The sequence below is a fragment of the Leptonychotes weddellii genome, chromosome 3 (genome assembly GCF_054177405.1).
Source record: "Leptonychotes weddellii isolate Sample4059 chromosome 3, ASM5417740v2, whole genome shotgun sequence".
NCBI classification, from domain to species: Eukaryota; Metazoa; Chordata; class Mammalia; order Carnivora; family Phocidae; genus Leptonychotes; species Leptonychotes weddellii.
In genome coordinates, this window is record NC_138371.1 from 39,526,064 (window position 1) to 39,545,022 (window position 18,959).

The 18,959-nt window shown below is 38.6% G+C and overlaps 1 protein-coding gene across 5 annotated transcripts in view; it reads left to right on the forward strand.

Moving 5' to 3' along the window:
- The window catches only part of STAT4 (signal transducer and activator of transcription 4), an 88,948-nt gene that overhangs the window by 22,052 nt on the left and 47,937 nt on the right, over positions 1–18,959 (forward strand). The window contains exon 2 of one of the 5 annotated variants that reach the window (XM_081813964.1): positions 8,992–9,078. The exons of the other annotated variants lie outside the window; for them this stretch is intronic. The gene's annotated coding sequence lies outside the window, so the exon portion shown is untranslated. The remainder of the gene's footprint in view (positions 1–8,991; positions 9,079–18,959) is intronic. 5 annotated transcript variants of the gene reach the window in all.

Below are 18,959 nucleotides of genomic sequence, written 5' to 3' on the forward strand. Positions count from 1 at the left end.
TCTTGGAAATGGCTTCACCAGCAGACCGGAAGCTGGAAGAATGGAGATGCTCTTTTTGCCCCAGTGAGTCCTGTGTGGAGGAGGAGGCTGTGTTCAAATACTTTTAGGAATTCTTATAAGCACTAGGTGAAAGCACATAATTGAAAGGAAGACCTCCTTTGTGCTTAGTTTGGCAGGAAATCTAGAGTTCAAACTGGCCTTTAAAAAAAAATACACTATCTGTCATCCTGCTTGAAGTCGTGAAAAACAAAACAAAACAAAACAAACAAAGGACACAACACAGATTAAATCCAACTCCTCCTTCAGAGCCCAGATCAAATCATACTTTCTCATTGAATCAATTCCTAACCTCGAAGAAGAATCATTTTCTTCCCTGAGCTTTGAACAAAGGCTTTGTTCACACCACTAATAAAGCAGACATCTCATGGCTGCTTACACATCTACCTTTTGTATTAGACTGAGAGTTTTTGAGAGCCAACAGCCAGGAATCACTTTGACAAACGGGCTCTTCGTGAACCGATTTTTGATGAATTCACCTGCAGGTAGAATTATATTTCATTCAACTTCGGTTCTCCAATACCTAGCATAATCTCTGGTATATAGCAGGGGCTCTGTAAGTGTTGGTGAAATTGAAAAACAGATAAGTATTTTTCTCTTTATAGAAATAATGCATTTCCATGCTTGTTGTCAAAAAATAAAATCAAAGTATGGAATATAGAGGGGAAAAATCAATAAATTTACTTTTTCAAGCATCCAGACTAATGTACATCAACACATCAGTTCTGAGAACAAAAAAGTAACAATAGATGACAACACAGAAATCAAGACACATGAAATTTTGCCAGTGAGGGTGGGAACCTACCTTTCACCCACCCAACAAAAGAGTGTGTCTGCCCAACTGAATTGGAAATAGAATTGCATCCTCTTCCATTTTCATATTTGCTGTCTCCCCACTCCCAAGGAATCCCCTAATCTCTGTACTGCTTAAGGCCAGTGACCCTATGGCAGGTGAAAGATTGTGGCGGGAGAGTCCTGGGGCTTTGATTGCAAACAGAAGTGGCGTCACAGGTGATGAGGTATGTCGTGATGGCATTCTCACTAGAACTGACTTCATATTTCTAATAAATGTTCAGCTGAAAAATATACAGAGAATGGAAAACACGAATTATGCAACTGAGAGTTGTGATTTCCTGTTCAACTTTATGGAGGAGGTGAGAAAAAACAGTAAGAAACTATTCTTAAATACTTCTTTTTTGATGTATTGTTTCTTCTTTTAGTCTCCCCACTCTCTCTACTGTCCACAGAGTGTACTACATGATCTGTTTATTACATTGTGTGTTTAAGTATCTTAGAGAAACAACACTTTAGATATGGAAAGGACCTTAGGCATAATGAATATGTATGCAACAAGTAACCAGCAAAACGTGTGTGTGTCTGTGTGTATGTGTGTGTGTGTGTGTTTAGGGAAAGGAACATCTTGGTATATGGTCTCATTACCATGACTTTGATAAAACTTCAAGCTTTACATTTTTCTAAGTTTTATGTCTTATTCAGCTTTAGAAATTGTATTAGTAGCTTAACATTGAGCACAACACCACTTAAGGCTTGAGGTTTTCATGACTTCCATTGATAATTATTCCCCCATCTCTATTGTAATTCTGTTGGATAAACTAAGTCTGAAGAGCTACCTAAGTTGTAAAACAGTTGTGGCCCAGACTAAATTAAAACAGCGGCTTCCTGTATGTATGTCACACCTTTGCTCAGACCACAGCTTTCTTAAGAAATGATGTATTTTAAACATCAGATTCGATAACTAGACTCTCTAGGGGAACCTCCTCCTGTCTATGGTAGTTTTGAGCAGAAGGGAGAAGCATGTCAAAAATCATATGCCTGACAGCGTTTTCTCTGTATAAATCACTTTCTCTATTTTAAAAACCTGTAACATTCTCTGCTGCTCTTGAGTAAACTTCCTCTGTGGAAAAGTTACTTTCTAAAAAATTAAAAATTTCCACAGATTTTCATGATACAGGTTTCTGTAATTATTTTTCTCTATACTATTTCTCTGGTCATTTTGCTGAAACTCCCAATTTGGAGCACTCTGTACATTTTATCTGTAACTTAGTCGATCTCTTTTCAAACGACAACAAAAGGCAAAAGGTGGCCCCTCTTGCCTTCCTCCATCTCCCTGCGAGGCCAAAAGTTTCCTAGGTTTTTTTAAAACCGATTCAGCCTTACTCAGATCTGGCTACCTTGTGTAAGCTAAAAAAACTTCTTTATTGTACAAATTCAACACTTTCCCTTCCCTTAAGTTCAATACATTTTGAATAAGTTTTGTCTCCCCTGCCTCCAGCCCTGCTCTGTGTCCCTACCATAGTTCTCAAGGGTAAAGGAACAACTACAGTATAAGTACTCCAAAAGAAGCTCAGATTCAAAAAAGGGGAAGATGGAGGAGACGGTACTTGTTGGTTTCTAAGCACCCAGATCAGGGCCTGGCAATAATTGCTGTGCAGGACAAACTGACGGAAGCAGCAAACGAATGAATGAGTGGCACCAGTAATGTCTGAGAGCAGTGGTTGTCAGGGTTTGGGGAGGATCTTCAGAAGCAGAGTGGGCAGGTGTTACACGTGGGCAAAACCGTGTAGGCAAAGGCACAGAGATAGGAAAGCAGTCCAGGGAGACAGAAAAGTCTGGGTCAGGCAATTTGTGGGCCTCCTTGGCCCACTCCCTAGAGTCGGGGGAAGATGGGCCAGAGCAACCGAGAACCACGGGAATGCCCTGCGTGGGAGGGAGCACAGTGAACCGGTGGTGGGGTGTAGGGCAAAAGATTCTTTTCCTTACTCTTTGTTCTGCTATGGGACTAGAAGTTGTATGTTTAATCTGAGTCACAGAATAATTATTAACTACTCTTAAGAAATGACCTTAAATTTTCCTCCGATGGTCTGTGCAAAGAGCCCTAGGTCTGAAGCCAAGTGTCTTTTATTCCAGTTCCAATGCCACCCCTCAGTAGCTGGTTGACCTTACCCTCCCTTTGCTTCAAGTTTCTTCGCTGGAGAATGGGGGTAATAATAAGACTTACCTCACCTAGTTGATAAAAATAGGATGGAAAAGGGACAACAGTAATAACTGTTTCATTTTTCATAGATTGATTCATTGCTTCTTTTGGGTTCATCGTTATCCTACACTGTACATACGTTGCACCACATGATCCATTTATATAAAAAATAGACACGCATACATATTTCACACATACGCATGTGTACGTCTCAGAATAATGGTGAGCTCTCAGTGTATGCTGGGTGTACTGTGCTAACTACTTTCATTAGGTCATTTAATCCTCACAACTCTGTGAAGTCATTACCGTTGTTAACTCCATTTTATAGATGAGAAAACTGAGGCTTACAAAGGTCACATAGCTAAGAGGTGAGAGAACTAAGATACAATCTCAGTTTTTCTGAATCTAGACTCTGTGCCCCAAGAACTATACACAGGTAGATAATTTATCTCCAAATTTTGTCTTTATATTTCTCTGAAAAAATAGTCTATGATCATTTTAACAACTTTATCAAGATATAATGATCTACAATAAACACTTATTTAAAGTGTACAACTTGACAAGTTTTGACGTAAGTATCCACCCATGAAACCATTACTACAATCAAGATAATGAACTTATCCGTCACCCCTAAAAGTTTCCTTGGGCCCCTTTGTAATCTGTCCCTCCCATCCCTCCCTGCCCTGGGTCCCCACTCCAGGCAACCACTGATCTGCTTTTGCTCATTAAAGAAGTTTGCATTTTCTAGAATTTTAATATAAACAGAATCACACATTTTGGGCCCCTTTATAACTGGCTCCTTCACTGATAGTTATTTGGATATTTATCTATATTTCTTCATGTATCAACAGTTCATTCCTTTTTGTTAGTAGTATTCCATTGTATGGATGTACTGAAACTTGTTTATTTATGATAATTTTTATTCTCTATGCTCTAGAATATGCAAGAAGTAAAAACACCAGTTACATTCTTAAATTTGGTAGTATTCTGTTACTTAATTCATATTTATTTTAATACTTATTGTATACATTTTCCTGAAATATTAAGTAGGTATCTAAATGGAAATGGAATGAGATAGGGAGTTAAGATAGGAGAGAGGAGAGGATGGATAAGAAGTATATCCTGGATGTAATATCACTGCAGTTTTTAATTTATTTTTATTTTTTATTTATTTTTTAAAAGATTTTATTTGTATGACAGAGAGAAAGAGAGAGCACAAGCAGGGGAAGCGGCAGGCAGAGGGAGAGGGAGAAGCAGGTTCCCAGCTGAGCAGGGAGCCCGACACGGGGCTTGATCCCAGGACCCCAGGATCATGACCTGAGCCGAAGGCAGACGCTTAACCAACTGAGCCACCCAGGCACCCTGCAATGCAGCTTTTTAAAACCATAAGTTAATTTTGAAATTTTCCCCTCATATGAATGCATATAAAATCTATACTTTTGCATTCTGTGCATAAAGTTCTACAACTGAAATATTATGTTTAAAATTGAAGTAATCCAATCTGGTGCTATAAACTATAGAAACTCACTCGGTGATACCGGTCTTCAGAACTGTGTCCATTGAAATTCATACGTCTTTTCTTCAGTGGTATCATTTTAAGTGGTCAGTAAACTCTTCCAGCTTAGGTACATGTATACCATGAAAGAATACTTTAAAGAAAGACAGATGACTCTTTTTTTCAGATTTGCAAATTGCAAATCCATACGACACTCGGCTCCTTTGGTGTTGCAGAAAGACCTATGGTTGTCGGAAGGGCTGGGATCTGGCTCCCCAGAGCCTCAGATGCCCTGTTTGTCAAATAAGAACAAGGAGGAGGGCTGTGTTGGGCTTTTAAGTAAGAAGGCATTTGAGAGCACATGGTACATAGAAGATTTTATAAATGGTATTTCCTCTCCCTGCCCCTTCCAAGTTCTTTTTCCTGAATACTTCTTTAGGCTTCCAGGAAGTATAAGGGCTTTTACCCATTCCTGTTTTAACACTTTCCTTTTTTTCTGGTTTTTTTTGTGTGTGTGGTTTTTGTTTGTTTGCTTTAGCACTTTTCATACACTTTCTTCCCAGCATCTATCACAGAGCCAGGCACATAGCTGGCCCTGGGATATTTGTTGAATAAATGCCCAAAGGAGACTTTTTCTTCCTAGCAATGGCATCAAACCAAATCCATGGTTGTGCAGACTGAGGAATAGGAGGGATTGTTTCATGGCCTTGTTCCCATGAGAAGCATGAAGGAGTGCCTCCCTGGGGGCCCCAGGCGGTGGTGGTGTGGCTGGTGTTGGCTACAGGGCTTTGTTAGATGGTGCCGCTGTTAGATACTTTGTGGGAGGTGAACAGGACAGATTGGAAACCAAGGGTTTGATGATTGTGACCTTTGTGAATGGGACCCCTTGGGGAACGTAACATGTTATTAAGGACCATTTGCATAGCTAGAGTGTTGGCACACCCTCAGTTAGTAAACCAAATACCTTGCTATTGTGAGAAGCCCAAGTAAGTTTCCAGGGAGTCCATCAAGAGCCCTTTGTGAGACTTTAAATGCAAAGAAACTTGACCATGTTGAGTGAGAAAGAGAAAATGGCAAAATTGTTTCCAACATCAGTAGGTTCGCTTCGGCACCGTTCCTGGGTCTGCACGGGGGCCATTTTCCACCAGTGGTTTGTTCTGTGAGAAGTATACATGCGCTCTGCCCTGGGCCTCCATCATCTGTACTCTCCCCTGCTCCTCTTCCCCTCACAGAGGTGGGGGCCAAAAACGAAAGCCAGAGTGGGAACTCTAAGTGACCTCATAAAGCCAACGGTGGGGTTGTTTTTGAGAGATGGAGTGAGACATGGGAAAGAACAGGATGGAAACATTTTAAGAAGCACTGGAAGAAGAGGAATCCAATGAAATTTAAAAATTAAAGAACAGTGAATGTGTTTCAACGTGTCCCTCTACTATTACAGAAAGACTTCTGGAGGGGCACGGAAACCTGGTTTGAGTTCCAGGTCGGCCTCTGACAAGCTAAATGACCCAGGGAGGCCCCCTCCCTTCAAGAATGCGCAGTTCTCCTATCTGTGAGCTAGCCCTTCACGGCACCTGTCTTACCGAACTACTTGGAAGAGAACTAAATGGGATCAGAGTGAGGACAGACACACCCAACACAGAACTCACACAAAGACAGTTTTCAGTAGATCTTTGGGGCGTGAACGCCTGAAGGAGGCCTCTTCCTCTTTGACATGCAAAGGGAAAACATTCTGTCTTCCCTCCTCCTCTTTCAAAAAATATTTAACCATACTTCATGTTTCTATGAAAAGCTCCAAGAATTTTCATCCAAATTACTAGAATTCCCTTTCAGCCTCTGTTCGTTACTGGTAAAATGGGGACAATTCCACCTGCCTCCCAGGAACGCCTCCCAGGGATGAAAACCACAGGAAATCAGTGAAAGTACTCAGCGCACACCAGGTGTTCCATTGCTTAACTAAAGACGCTCCTTTTCTCAGCAACAGAAACACCCTATCACATTGCTAATACTTGTCAGTGTGTGAATAATTCAGATAAGTAGAGTCTCTTTGATAAATAGGAAAGTAAACAAAGCTAATATTTTTGTGATTTTCCATTTGAAACCAAGAGGTTTCTGTTTTTGCCAAATGGAAAAAGACGTGTCACGCATGCACTTTTATTTTTCCACATAGTTTAGTAGACATGGAAAATTCAATTAAGAAAAATGATTTTGTTAGCCAATCTCTATCAAATTTTTAAGGGCAACTATGCTGTGTTTTAGAATTTTAGGGGAGTTTCCATCAGTGAATTGCGCGTGTTTTGGCTGTGACCTTTTGGCTGGTTCAAACCAGGTCTGACCACAGAATCATGGTCCCAGGGCACATGTTTTCTCCCTCTAACCTATTCATCACCCATATTTTGCTGATGCTGCCCAAAAGATTGCCTTTTTTTTTTTAAGTGAGAAAAATTCATCCGCTTAGCTTTAAAGAACTTGCACGCATGAATTGAAGTGAAATAAGCAAGAGTTCACCCGTCCCCCCTCTTTCTTCCCCCACCGCCTCCTGCTCTTCCTTCCATATTGGACTGACCTGTCCTAACGCTCCAAAATCAGTTTCTGCACCCATCTCTCTGTATCACTGTAAGTGAAAAACATACGTTTCCAAAAAGATATTATTCATCTAGAACAATACTCTACCATTACATTTATAGTTATGTGTTCTGCTTCTTTCCAAATAAGTTCCCTGATGCCTGGTTGTGTCTCTATAAGTTCAACAGTGAACAATCTCTTTATCCCATCCTGGGTATGCTTCGTAAATTGCAAGAATACTTTTCAGGGAACATGGAAATTACCTCTTTTTTGTAAAATATGGTCATTAACAAAGAAACATTCTGTAGAAATTGGGGCTCTTCAGCCTATAGAAATTTTGGGGACTTCCCCACATAATAAACACTTGCTGAAAAACCAGAGCTGTCGTTGTGATTCTCTTCCTGTGACCATACAGTAGAACAGCAGGAAGGGACGGTAATAATCTGGATTGAAACACTAAAAAAACAAAGAAATCATGTTTTGAATACTTCCACTTAGCCTGGGTAAACTGAAGCCACACACAGTGACCTTAAGAAAAAATACCACATCAAAACCACAATGTGGAAAAAGAATTTAAAAGTTATAGCATACTCTCGCTGTGTCTCTCTCTGTCAAATAAATAAATAAATAATCTTAAAAAAAAAAAGTAATAGTATAATGTTTATGTGCACATGCGTTCATGAGTGAGACTACCTAGGGTTGCCTCCTGGCTCTGGCTTACCAGCTAAGTGACTTTGGGCAAGTGACTTAATCCCTCTGCTCCTTGCTGTCCTTATCTTCCCCATCAAATAAGGAGAGTGATAGCACTGTGCCCTTATCACTGGGCTGTTAGAGAGCTGGATGACAAAATGCCTATAGAGCATGGTACCTAGCAGAAAGCCATCAGTAAACATTCCTTAATATATGGCATCTAGAACTGATGATAAGTGACATGTTTCTTTAAGATTGGTAGCAGGATGGGTTGCCTGGGTGGCTCAGTCGGTTAAGCATCTGCCTTCGGCCCAGGTCATGATCCCAGGGTCCTGGGATTGAGCCCCGCATCAGGCTCCTTGCTCAGCAGGGAGCCTGCTTCTCTCTCTGCCTGCCACTCTCCCTGCTTGTTCTTTCTTTCTCTCTCTCTCTGACAAATAAATAAAATCTTTAATAAAAAAAAAAGATGGTAGCAGGCAGAAAAATTATAAAGGAAAAATAAGGATGATTTGGTGGGTTTCAGCCCATAAACATGTTTTCAGCACATACTGAGGCCAACACACCAGGTTTAACCCTGGGGATAAAAGGATGACCATCATACCAAAGAGCTCAAAAGAACAAGAAGGTGAATCTCTGAAGCTTTTAAACATTTTTCATCTTACTGACCTCCCTGGACACTACATAAAAAAACACCTATATTTATTTTGTCCAGTCACAAGTTTCTACTGATGAGGTTAAATGTATAGAAGTATTTGAATTCAGTAAATACACCGATCAATATCAACTCCAGTATCACTTCACCAACATCCTGGGTATATCACCAAGCAGCGAACACGTCACCTTTTCAGACAGCAACATCCTTGTGCGATTCTCTTTTATCTTTCTCACCTAGAGGGTTCCAGGAATGCTCCCACATAAAAATGAGATTTTTTCCACATACTGTACTATTCTTAACAGGATCTGGCCTAATTCGAATGCTGGGCACAGGCGCGCTGTCATGGGGACACAGTCTTGCTCTGGCCCTGGAGCATGTACGTTTGCTTTGCCTAAAATGATTTGTTGACTCACGCGCACTTTTTTCAGAAAGCTCCTTGAATTGGACACATTTTAATTTTTTTTTCTAAGCAGCCACTAAACCATGAAACTTAAACAGAATTAGGCATGTGTTTTGATTTGTCTTCTGCTCTGCCAGGTTGGAAGAGTTCCCAGTACCAAGTGATTTATTTGGCAACACAACCGCAGAAGCACAAATGAGACCCCAGAGGTTACGAGCTCTTTTGTAAGATCTGTGTTCGGATGGATGGCTGATTATTTCTGACTTGAGACAGGTTGATAGCAAAACAAAAATTAAGAGAGCTAGCATTCTAACGCCATTTAACCCAACTCCTAATGTTACCGATGATGCAATTGAGGCCACAGTGACCTGACCGAAATGCCTCTCTCAGTAACAGAAAGCCGATGGGCCGGTCGTCTTCCTCCTGCTTTTGCTTCTGCAATTTTCACAGGAAGCCCCAGTTGCACACCCACCATTTCAGACCATCCCAAGCCCCCCTCTGCTGATGCCAACACTATCGCACTCCAGAAGTTAGCGGTGATTTATTGTCAGCTCATCTCTACTAGCAGGGATCACTAAGTACTATATTTAGAAATGAGGAGCAACCTAAATGTCCATAAGAGGGAAATGGTTCCACAGATTGTGCCTAGGGAGGTAATTTAGTAGCTCAACCTTATTTGACACCATGTTTTTCAAGATTATTTAATGACATGGAAAAATAATCCTGCTGTGTTATTTACTAACTGTGGAATACAAACTTACATCTCAATTTTATATCATACTATATATATTTAAAAAATAATTTTAAAAATCTGCAAGGAAAAACATGAAAATGTTAATGATGCTTATCTTTAGTGGGTAAAATTAGGGATGATTTCTATATTTCTATGTATACTTTTCCTGTGTTTTATATATTTTATTCATTGATATGGTTATATTTACCATCTGGAAGACAAAGAGTGTTATTTCAAGCAATCCCCCATGTATTCATAATCAACTGGAAGAGGGGAGCTGGTAACTGTACAAACTATCCTTTTTTCCTTTTAATGAATATGTCAGCATGAATATGATGCATAATGTATGTGCCATCCACTCATGACTTCGGCTTGAGTAGGAAACTGTAAAGACTTTGGCATTTCTTTTGAAATGAGAACCACTGGACGGCTTTGGTAGAAGAGTGGCTTGACCCAACTTAGATTTTAACAAGATTGCTCTGGCTGCCATGTTTAGCCAGGCTAAACAAGGATGGTAGTGGTAGAGGAGGTGGTGAGAGAAGTTGGATTTCAGCTAGTTACACAACATGACGTTAGATTTTAAAAAGTATTTTCCCACAACCTATTCTTTATTATGTGGCAATTTAAATATGTCTTTTATATATATTTTATCAACCAAGTCTGCTTTTACCTTTCCTTTTCCAACACCTGCTCCTATACTAACAGTTGTTCCGTCTCCATGGAGAGTAACCAAGGTTTGAGACTATGACTTTCAAAGACTCATAGAGGCAAATAGATTGAAATTAAAAATTCAGAAGCGTAATATGAAAAGAAGAGATGGTACGTAAGATCGGGAATGTTTCTCAGGAGGGAAAAAGAGAAACTGGGGTAGAATTAAATTTGTGTTGGACCCAGGAAAGGATAGATTTGATACCGCAAATAATAAATGGGCAATGTGGGAGGCACACTTGAAGCACACAATGTAGGGAAGTGGAGGAAAATAGATTATGAAAAACAGAGACAGAAAGGCCAACACACACATAATTAAAGAGACCAAAACAAATGGAATAAAAATAACAGTCAAAAATATATTCTTAGAGGCACCTGGCTGGCTCAGCCAGTAGAGCGTGCAACTCTTGATCTCTTGATCGCAGGGCTGTGAATTCGAGCCCCACATTGGGTAGAGAGATTACTTAAAAGCAAAACAAAACAAAATGAATATAAATATAGATAGAAGAACACTTTTTCAGGTTGCCAAAAAAAAAAAAAAATTGGAGGTAGAGTCGGGAGATTTAATGAATGTATCCTACATTCCTTATTCTGACATGGAATTTCAAAAGCTTACCTTTTACTCCAGACACTATAAATGAGATTTCGATCACAATGTCATGCAGCCGTGGTGTGTTGTGATGAGTGCAAGTGAAAACGGCCGAATTAGAGTTGGAGCCACTGGGAACTGTGCATAACCCAGCCCATGCTTTCAACCCGCAGTGCATAGGGAGAGAAGCAGGTACGAACGTGAAACCACCCACTAGGTGGCTACGGTGGAAACACAGTGGAGAACCACTAGGTGCAAAAATAACTTCTGATAAAATCAAAGGTTAAAGCTAGAAGCCTGTCAAACTATCTGGATAAATTCCAAAAATAGTGGAGAAGGTGAAAGAAAAGAAGTATGGACTGTATAGCACAAGACAGGCAAAGGAAATAGAAAACCAGGTGACAAAGTAAAACAAAATCTATTAAAAGCAGCAATGAATCCCAAGGGGGTTAAGCTCTCTTTAAAAACAAGATTTTCACTTAGAATCAACACAGAAAATTCAATAACATGCTATTTACAAGCAACCCCTAAAATGAGGCTCCAGAAGAGTTAAAAGTAAAAAACAAGGCAAAGATCCATCAGGCAAATGCAGACAAAAAGAAAGCACGGTCAATATGTATGATGTGATAATAACATCATAAAATAGAAATGAGATATAATAGCTGACATTTCTTTAGTACTAAGGACATGTAACATCTCGTTTAATGCTCAAGATTGTTAGGAGGTTGTTAGGTAATGTCAAATTCCAGTCCAAAAGCAATCATCAGGACAAATACGATATGACTGTAAGAGACAATTTCAAATAAGCATCTACCATTCACAGATCAGTAAACAACAAAGCATTTTGAATCAACACATAAAGCAAAAGTTATAATAAACACAAGATATAAGTCAAGTAGTAGTGGGACACTTGAACACACTTTTCTGTTTCTGACCTACCAAGCAGGCAAAAACAAATGAACAAGATCTAACTGCCATCATTTGATGAAGTTGGTTTAACAATATATCACAGCATTTTAATGGTGAAAATTGCAAATAATCTAAATGCCAACAGTGGAGAATTTATTAAACAAATCAGACTAGGGCTAGGATAACCTTTTAACAGCTATTAAAATGATATTGTAGATGGTTATTACACAGTTAAAATGTTAAAAATGATATTGTAGAGGTTTTAATGACATTATGATTATCAGTTAAATGGAAAAGCAGATACGTAATGACATGTAGGATGTGCTCTGAATTTTATTTTTTAAAGTGTGTATAAACATATGTAAATATATACACAGACAAAATAAACTAAATGGGTACATCAAAATACTAACATCAGTTATCTCCAGATGTTGTGATTATGGGTAATTGTATTTTCTCACTGATTTTTCCACTTTAAAATTCTCTTCAAAGGGTACTTTACCTCTGCAATCAGAGAAAAACATAAATGACTTTTGTTTAATGATTGAGTGGAATCTTACAGACATCCCACTGATTCTCACAACCTAGGAGAGAAAGGGTACAGATTTCATTGGGGAGGAAATCAAGGCTCAGTGAGGTAATGTAGCTGCTTTTTTTTTTTTGTCATAGTTAATGGGAGGACTGGGGTAAAACCCTGACTTCTGACCTCAAATCCTGAGGACTTTCCAGGGCATCCTTCTGGGTAAACCGTGTCTCCACAAGGGCCTTGTACAAATGCTGCTGGTTTCGCATGTCAAGTGACCGAGGTCCTGAGGTAATAAAATAGAGAAGCCCATACAGCTTAATAGGATTTTGCATCCAAGCTGATAGGAGAAGGTGACTATATTTAATTAGCTGTAAGTGAGCAAGAAACTAAGGCAATGAGATCAAACATTTTGATGGAAGCTGGAAGCGGAAACAGTCATGGAAGCCGGAGCCAGTCAGCTTCAAAGTCTCTGTCACCAAGGGACAAATTTTACCTGGTTAGCATCTTTTCTAGAGGTGCCCTGAAAGAAAAAGATACTTTAAGCATAAAGATGTTAGCGTGGCTTGCATTTTAGTCCTGTCTAAAGACCACTTTGAAGTGTCACCTTGGGCATCTGGAAACCAACAGTAGGATTCATTGTGTTAGAACTGGGTCTGCGACCTGGCTTCCTGTTCACAGTTGAGTGATAGGTCATTTGGGCACTCACTTTCCATTATTTATGAACGAAATTAGCAATTTTTCAGTTTCCCTTTCTCTCAGTTGCTAGATAGGTTGTATTAATATCTCTGCTGCAGTTCAAAATAGATTGCAGATTTTTGTTCAATGCACACTTACAGGGACACTTTGAGGGTTGCTTTGTAAATGTCAACAATCTTCAGAGAATGGTTATATTTCTTCAGATTGGAATGATTTTTCCGCTTTTGCGTTGGGAGTTCTAATTTTCTAATTTTTGCCCAATATGTAAACTAATAAAAGTTTTTACTAATGGAATTTTTGTTGTGAAAATAGTTTTTAAATTTTTTTTCCGACTGCTTAATAATACAAATCTTTTTAAGTATTCAAACAATGAAAAGTCTAAGAAGAAAATAAAAATCCTCTGAAATTCCACCAAAATAAGATAAGCACTATGAAAATTTTGGTCACTGCCTTCTCATGCTTTTACTGAATACACACTCATAGAATTTACCATAAATTAGGGATTATACATGTTGCTTTTTGATTACAAACTTTTTTCTTTTTTCCCCTTATCTCCATCCATGCCATCACCCCCAAAGATATCATTGTTAACCAATGTGTGCTCCTCTATACCTATACCTGATTACTTAAATAAAATAGGAAAATGTACAATTTATGTGTATGTTTATGGAATTTTGTAAGTGGGGAAGTCAGGATTTTGTCATTTACAAAAATGAAGTTTTATTACTCGTTTCTCTGCTTTCCAAAATTTACATCACAGAAATCTCTAGATTTTAATGGTAGCAAATGGTCCATGGAGTGGATGTGCCTTGGTTATTGAGCCATTCCCGTTAGATGAGCAAGCACTTTACCTTCAGGTTTTCTCAATCATCAGCAGTGTTGTAACAAACAACCTCGTGCATGCATTCTTATGGGCTAGTGCTCTTCTTTTTATGGGATAGATTCCTAGAAATGCACTTACTAGTCAAAGGCATGAGTATTGTAAATTTCAGGAGATAGTGTCAGATTGCTTTCCAAATAGGTTGTAAAATCTACATTTCCATCAGTAAAGTGTATGAGGACCCTCTGCCCCATATCTCCATTAGCAATAGGTATTTTCATTCTTTTTCATTTTTGCCTGCCTGATGGTTGAGAAATAATACCTCTCTTTTCCATCTTAAATTTGCTTTTCTCTGACTGAGGCTGGGCATCCTTTCTCACAAATTATTGGTTATTGGGATGTGCTTTTTGTCATTCTCCTATTTACTTTCTTCTCTTGGGCTTTCTCATCAATTTCAAAGGATTCTTGATATATTAGAAATAAACCCATGTTGGGCGCCTGGGTGGCTCAGATGGTTAAGCGTCTGCCTTCGGCTCAGGTCATGATCCCAGGGTCCTGGGATCGAGTCCCGCATCGGGCTCCCTGCTCCTTGGGAGCCTGCTTCTCCCTCTGCCTCTCTCTCTCTCTCTCTCTGTCTCTCATGAATAAATAAATAAAATCTTTAAAAAAAAAAAAAAAGAAATAAACCCATGCTTCTATGGTCAATTCATCTATGACAAAGGAGGCAAAAATATGCAGTGGAGAAAAGACAGTCTCTTCAGTAAATGTTGGGAAAACTGGACAGCTACATACAAAAGAATGAAACTGGACCACTTTCTTATACCATACACAAAAATACAAAATGTATTAAAGACCTAAATGTAAGACCTGAAACTATAAAATTCTGAGAAGAGAACATAGGCAGTAATTTCTTTGACATCAGCTGTAGAAACATTTTTCTAGACATGTCTTCTGAGGCAAGGGAAACAAAAGCAAAAGTTATCATTTTATATTGGGACTACATCACAATAAAAAGCTTTTGCACAGCAAAGGAAACCTTCAACAAGGCAACCTACTGAATGGAAGAAGAAACTTGCAAATGATAAATCTGATAAGGGGTTCGTATCCAAAATATATAAAGAACTTCGAGAACTCAACACCAAAAAACAAATAAATCCAATTTAAAAATGGGCAAGAGGACCCGAGTAGACATGTTTCCAAAGAAGACATATAGATGGCCAACAGACACATGAAATGATGTTCAACATCACCAGTTATCAGGGAAATATGAATCAAAACCACAATGAGATTTCACCTCACACCTGTCAAGAAACAAGTGTTGGGGAGGATGTGGAGAAAAAGGAACCCTTGTGCAGTGTTGGCGGGAATGTGATTTGGTACAGCCACAATGGAAAACAATGTGGAAGTTCCTCAAAAAATTAAAATGAGAAGTACAATATAATCCAGTAATTTCACTAGTGGGTATTTACCCAAAGAGAATGAAAACACTAATTCAAAAAGATGTATGCACCCCATGTTTATTGCAGCATTATTTATAAAAGCCAAGATATGGAAGCAACCCAAATATCCATCCACAGATGAATGGATAAAGATGTGATATAAATATACAATGAAATGTTATTCAGCCATAAAAAAAGAATGAGATCTTGCCATTTGCAACAACGTGGATGGACCTAGAGGGTATAATGTTAAGCGAAATAAGTCAGATAAAGACATTTCTCTCATTTCACTCGTGTGTGGAATTTAAGAAACAAAACAAATGAACAAATTAAAAAGAGACTAAAAAAAAAAAAACAGACTCTTAAATACAGATAATAAACTGGTGGTTGCCAAAGGGGAAGTGGGGGGGGGGTTGAAATAGATAGATAGATGATAGAGTACACTTATTGTAATGAGTGCTGAAAAATGTACAGAATCGTTGAAACATTATACTGTACCTTTGAAACTAATATAACATTATGTTAATTATACTTCAATAAAAAATGCTTAGTATTTTAAAAAATATATTTCATGGTAAATAACTCTTTGATATGAGTTATTAATATTTTCCTCAGTCTATCATATGTCTTTTGGCTTTATGACATCTTTTTCCATACAAAAAGCATTCAAGTATAGTGAAAAATGCATCTTTTTTTTAATATAGTTTCTGGGGCTCCTACTATGGCTACAAGTCTCCAAACTCTTCAATTATATGTGTTTTCCTAAATTTTTTTCTAACATTTTAAAAAAAATAAGTCTCAATCTAGATAGAATTCTTCTCAGAGAGAGCCAACGTTCTCTTCTGGATTGGTATAGGTAAGTATACCAGACAGATTTTTAAAATAATTTTTTCCCCCACTGAACCTATGTTACTTTTCTCGTGATAATTTTCTACTACTCTCTGGTATGTTCTACTAATTAGTTATATGTCAGGACTATTGATTATAATGTATATTTATGAATTAGAAATATACTACACTTCATAGTATATGGGCAGTCCTCCTCCCCCCAACTTGGAGACAATGACCTGGTGGGTAATTGGAAGCACACACTCTGGTGTCAAATTGAATCCTGGCTTCAAGTTACTTAACATCTCTTTATCTTAGTTTACCTATCTGTAAACTGGGATGATAATATTTATCACAAACAGTTGTTTTGAGGATTAAATGAAGCAAAACAAAAAACACGTAGAAAATTTCCTGACGTATTTTAAGCACTGAAAAATTAGCCTTTACAATTTCTTAATTGCTGTGCAACATTTCTTTCATATGAACGTTATTGACTCTTCCCTTTAACCCAAACCCTCTGAAAGCAACTCTTGTGAGTCTAACTTCAATTGCATTAAATATATTTTGGGACAGTTAACATTTTTATGATACTATGTATCACATCCTAGAATTCTGGTATGTTTATCCTATGCTATGTTTTTAATTTATGCCCTCTTAGATCTTGTTTAGTTTTTAAAGATTTTATTTATTACACAGCGAGAGCAGGGGGAGCTGCAGGCAGAGGGAGAGGGAAAAGCAGGCTCTCCGCTGAGCAGGGAGCCGGATCTGGGTCTCAATTCCAGGACCCTGGGATCATGACCTGAGTCAAAGGCAGACACTTAACCAACATAGCCACCCAGGCACCCCCTTAGATCTCGTTTAAAGTCTTTAATATGATGCAGTTTAAATCATATGACTTGAACTTTTCTTGTTAAATGTATTCCTAAGTTTTAAAAATTATTTTTTCTTATTATTCTGATTGTAACATTTTTCCCATTTCCAGTTCTAGATGGTTACTGCCAGTGTAGGAAGAAAAAAAAAAACATGTCATCATTCTGGAATATTAGAGTCTCTTGTTTTTGCTGTACATACAATTATATCATCAGCAAGAGAGATGTGTGTATACCTTCTTTACCAAGATTGACATTTAATATTCCATTTTCCTGTCTTTATAGTCTTGTCTAAATACTCTGTAATTATGATAATGATGTATCCTTGTTATCACAAGAATAGAGGTGAAGGGGTGACCAAAGGATCTCACCAGACATAAGCCCAGGACACCAATTCCTTTACTATCAATAAAAGATGTGTCTTACCATATAGAAAGCAGGAGATTCAGCTTGGGTATGAACCCACTCGTGGGAAAACCCTCATGGTTCAAGTCTCCTCAAGGCAGCCTCACTACCAATGATACTGGTCAACCAGGGTGAGGATCCCATCAGGCCTTTGAGAAGCACAGTTGCCATCTGCAGAACTATTTCCTACCTGCTGTCCTCTTCCAAGTACTCTCAAGACTCTAGTTTCATCTTCCTGGCTACTAGGGATACATGACTAATAAAAACTCTGGAAGTATTTAAAGACAGAGGCCTAGGGGCACCTGGGTGGCTCAGTCAGTTAAGTGTGCAACTCTTGATTTCAGCTCAGGTCATGATCTCATGTGCTGGGCATGGAGCCTGCTTAAGATTCTCTCCCTCCCTCTGCCTCTGCCCCTCTCACCCCCTCTAAAAAAAAAAAAAAAGAGGCCTTTACCAACACAGAGATTGAATAATATGCTTTTTCTATTATTTCAGTTAGGAGGAGATTATTGTAATTTATTCATCTCATCATTTGATCATTCAACATGCATTTATGAAGTTCCTATAAGGGGAAAGCTATTTCAAGATAGTCTTGAAGAAGCCCAATCCCTGCTTTTGAAAGATGCAGAGTCCACATGGGGAATCAGATATAGAAATAAATAATGGAACTGCTGTGTGAGAAGTTTTACAACACAAGTAGGTATCAAGATGTGTGCAGGGCCTGGGATTTTATTCTCCTTTCAAGCTAACGAGTGAGCTTGTTATTGTTTTCATGGGTGCTAGAAAAAGACATGTCTCTGGATCAGAGAAAATAACTTTATTATATGTAGCAAAAACAGTAGTGTGAGCTTCATGCTCATTTGCATTGGTTCCCCCATGTGTGCCAAGTCCTGGGGTGATGCACTGGGCCCATCTTAGCTGTCTGCACACTCAGTGGATTGTGTTACAGGAGAAGAACACTGAACTTGAGGAATTCACTGTTTTTATAGGTAGGGAAAGCAAGCCTGCTCTTTACCTGGTGGGGAGACTTTTTACCTCACTTAAGTTTGCTTGCAGCAAATACAACCCTGAAAAATGAGTAAAGAATGGTCAGGGCCTTGCACTCTTGCCATATCCAGCAAGTTCATGCAGGGACACCCAGGGTCCATGGCAGATTGCCTCTATCAAAAGTAAGTATAAGTGCCGGAGGGATTAAGACCTCAGTTGTCTCAGGAAGTTATTTAATCATTTTGTAATCAAACCCATGCTCATTTTCTGTTGGTTTGTCTATTTTTACCACTGCGGCTAGCTATCTTGAGGTTCCAATAGAGAATGGTTAGTCGTTGAACAGATTTATCATAGAAACTATTATAATGTCCAGGGAAAATAAAATTAAATGCAGCTGTGGCTCAAAGGGTTTGGTTAAATAAAAAAGGACTGCATTTTTTTAAAGGCAGTAATGAACTGGAAAGGTCATCGTTTATAGAATAAAATACACCTAGATTTGAAGGGTTTCTTCTGCTTAACTCCCCAGTTCTTTTTTGTTTGTTTGTTTGGGTTTTTTCTGTTTGGTTGTTTATTTTGTTTGGTTTGGGTTGGTTTGG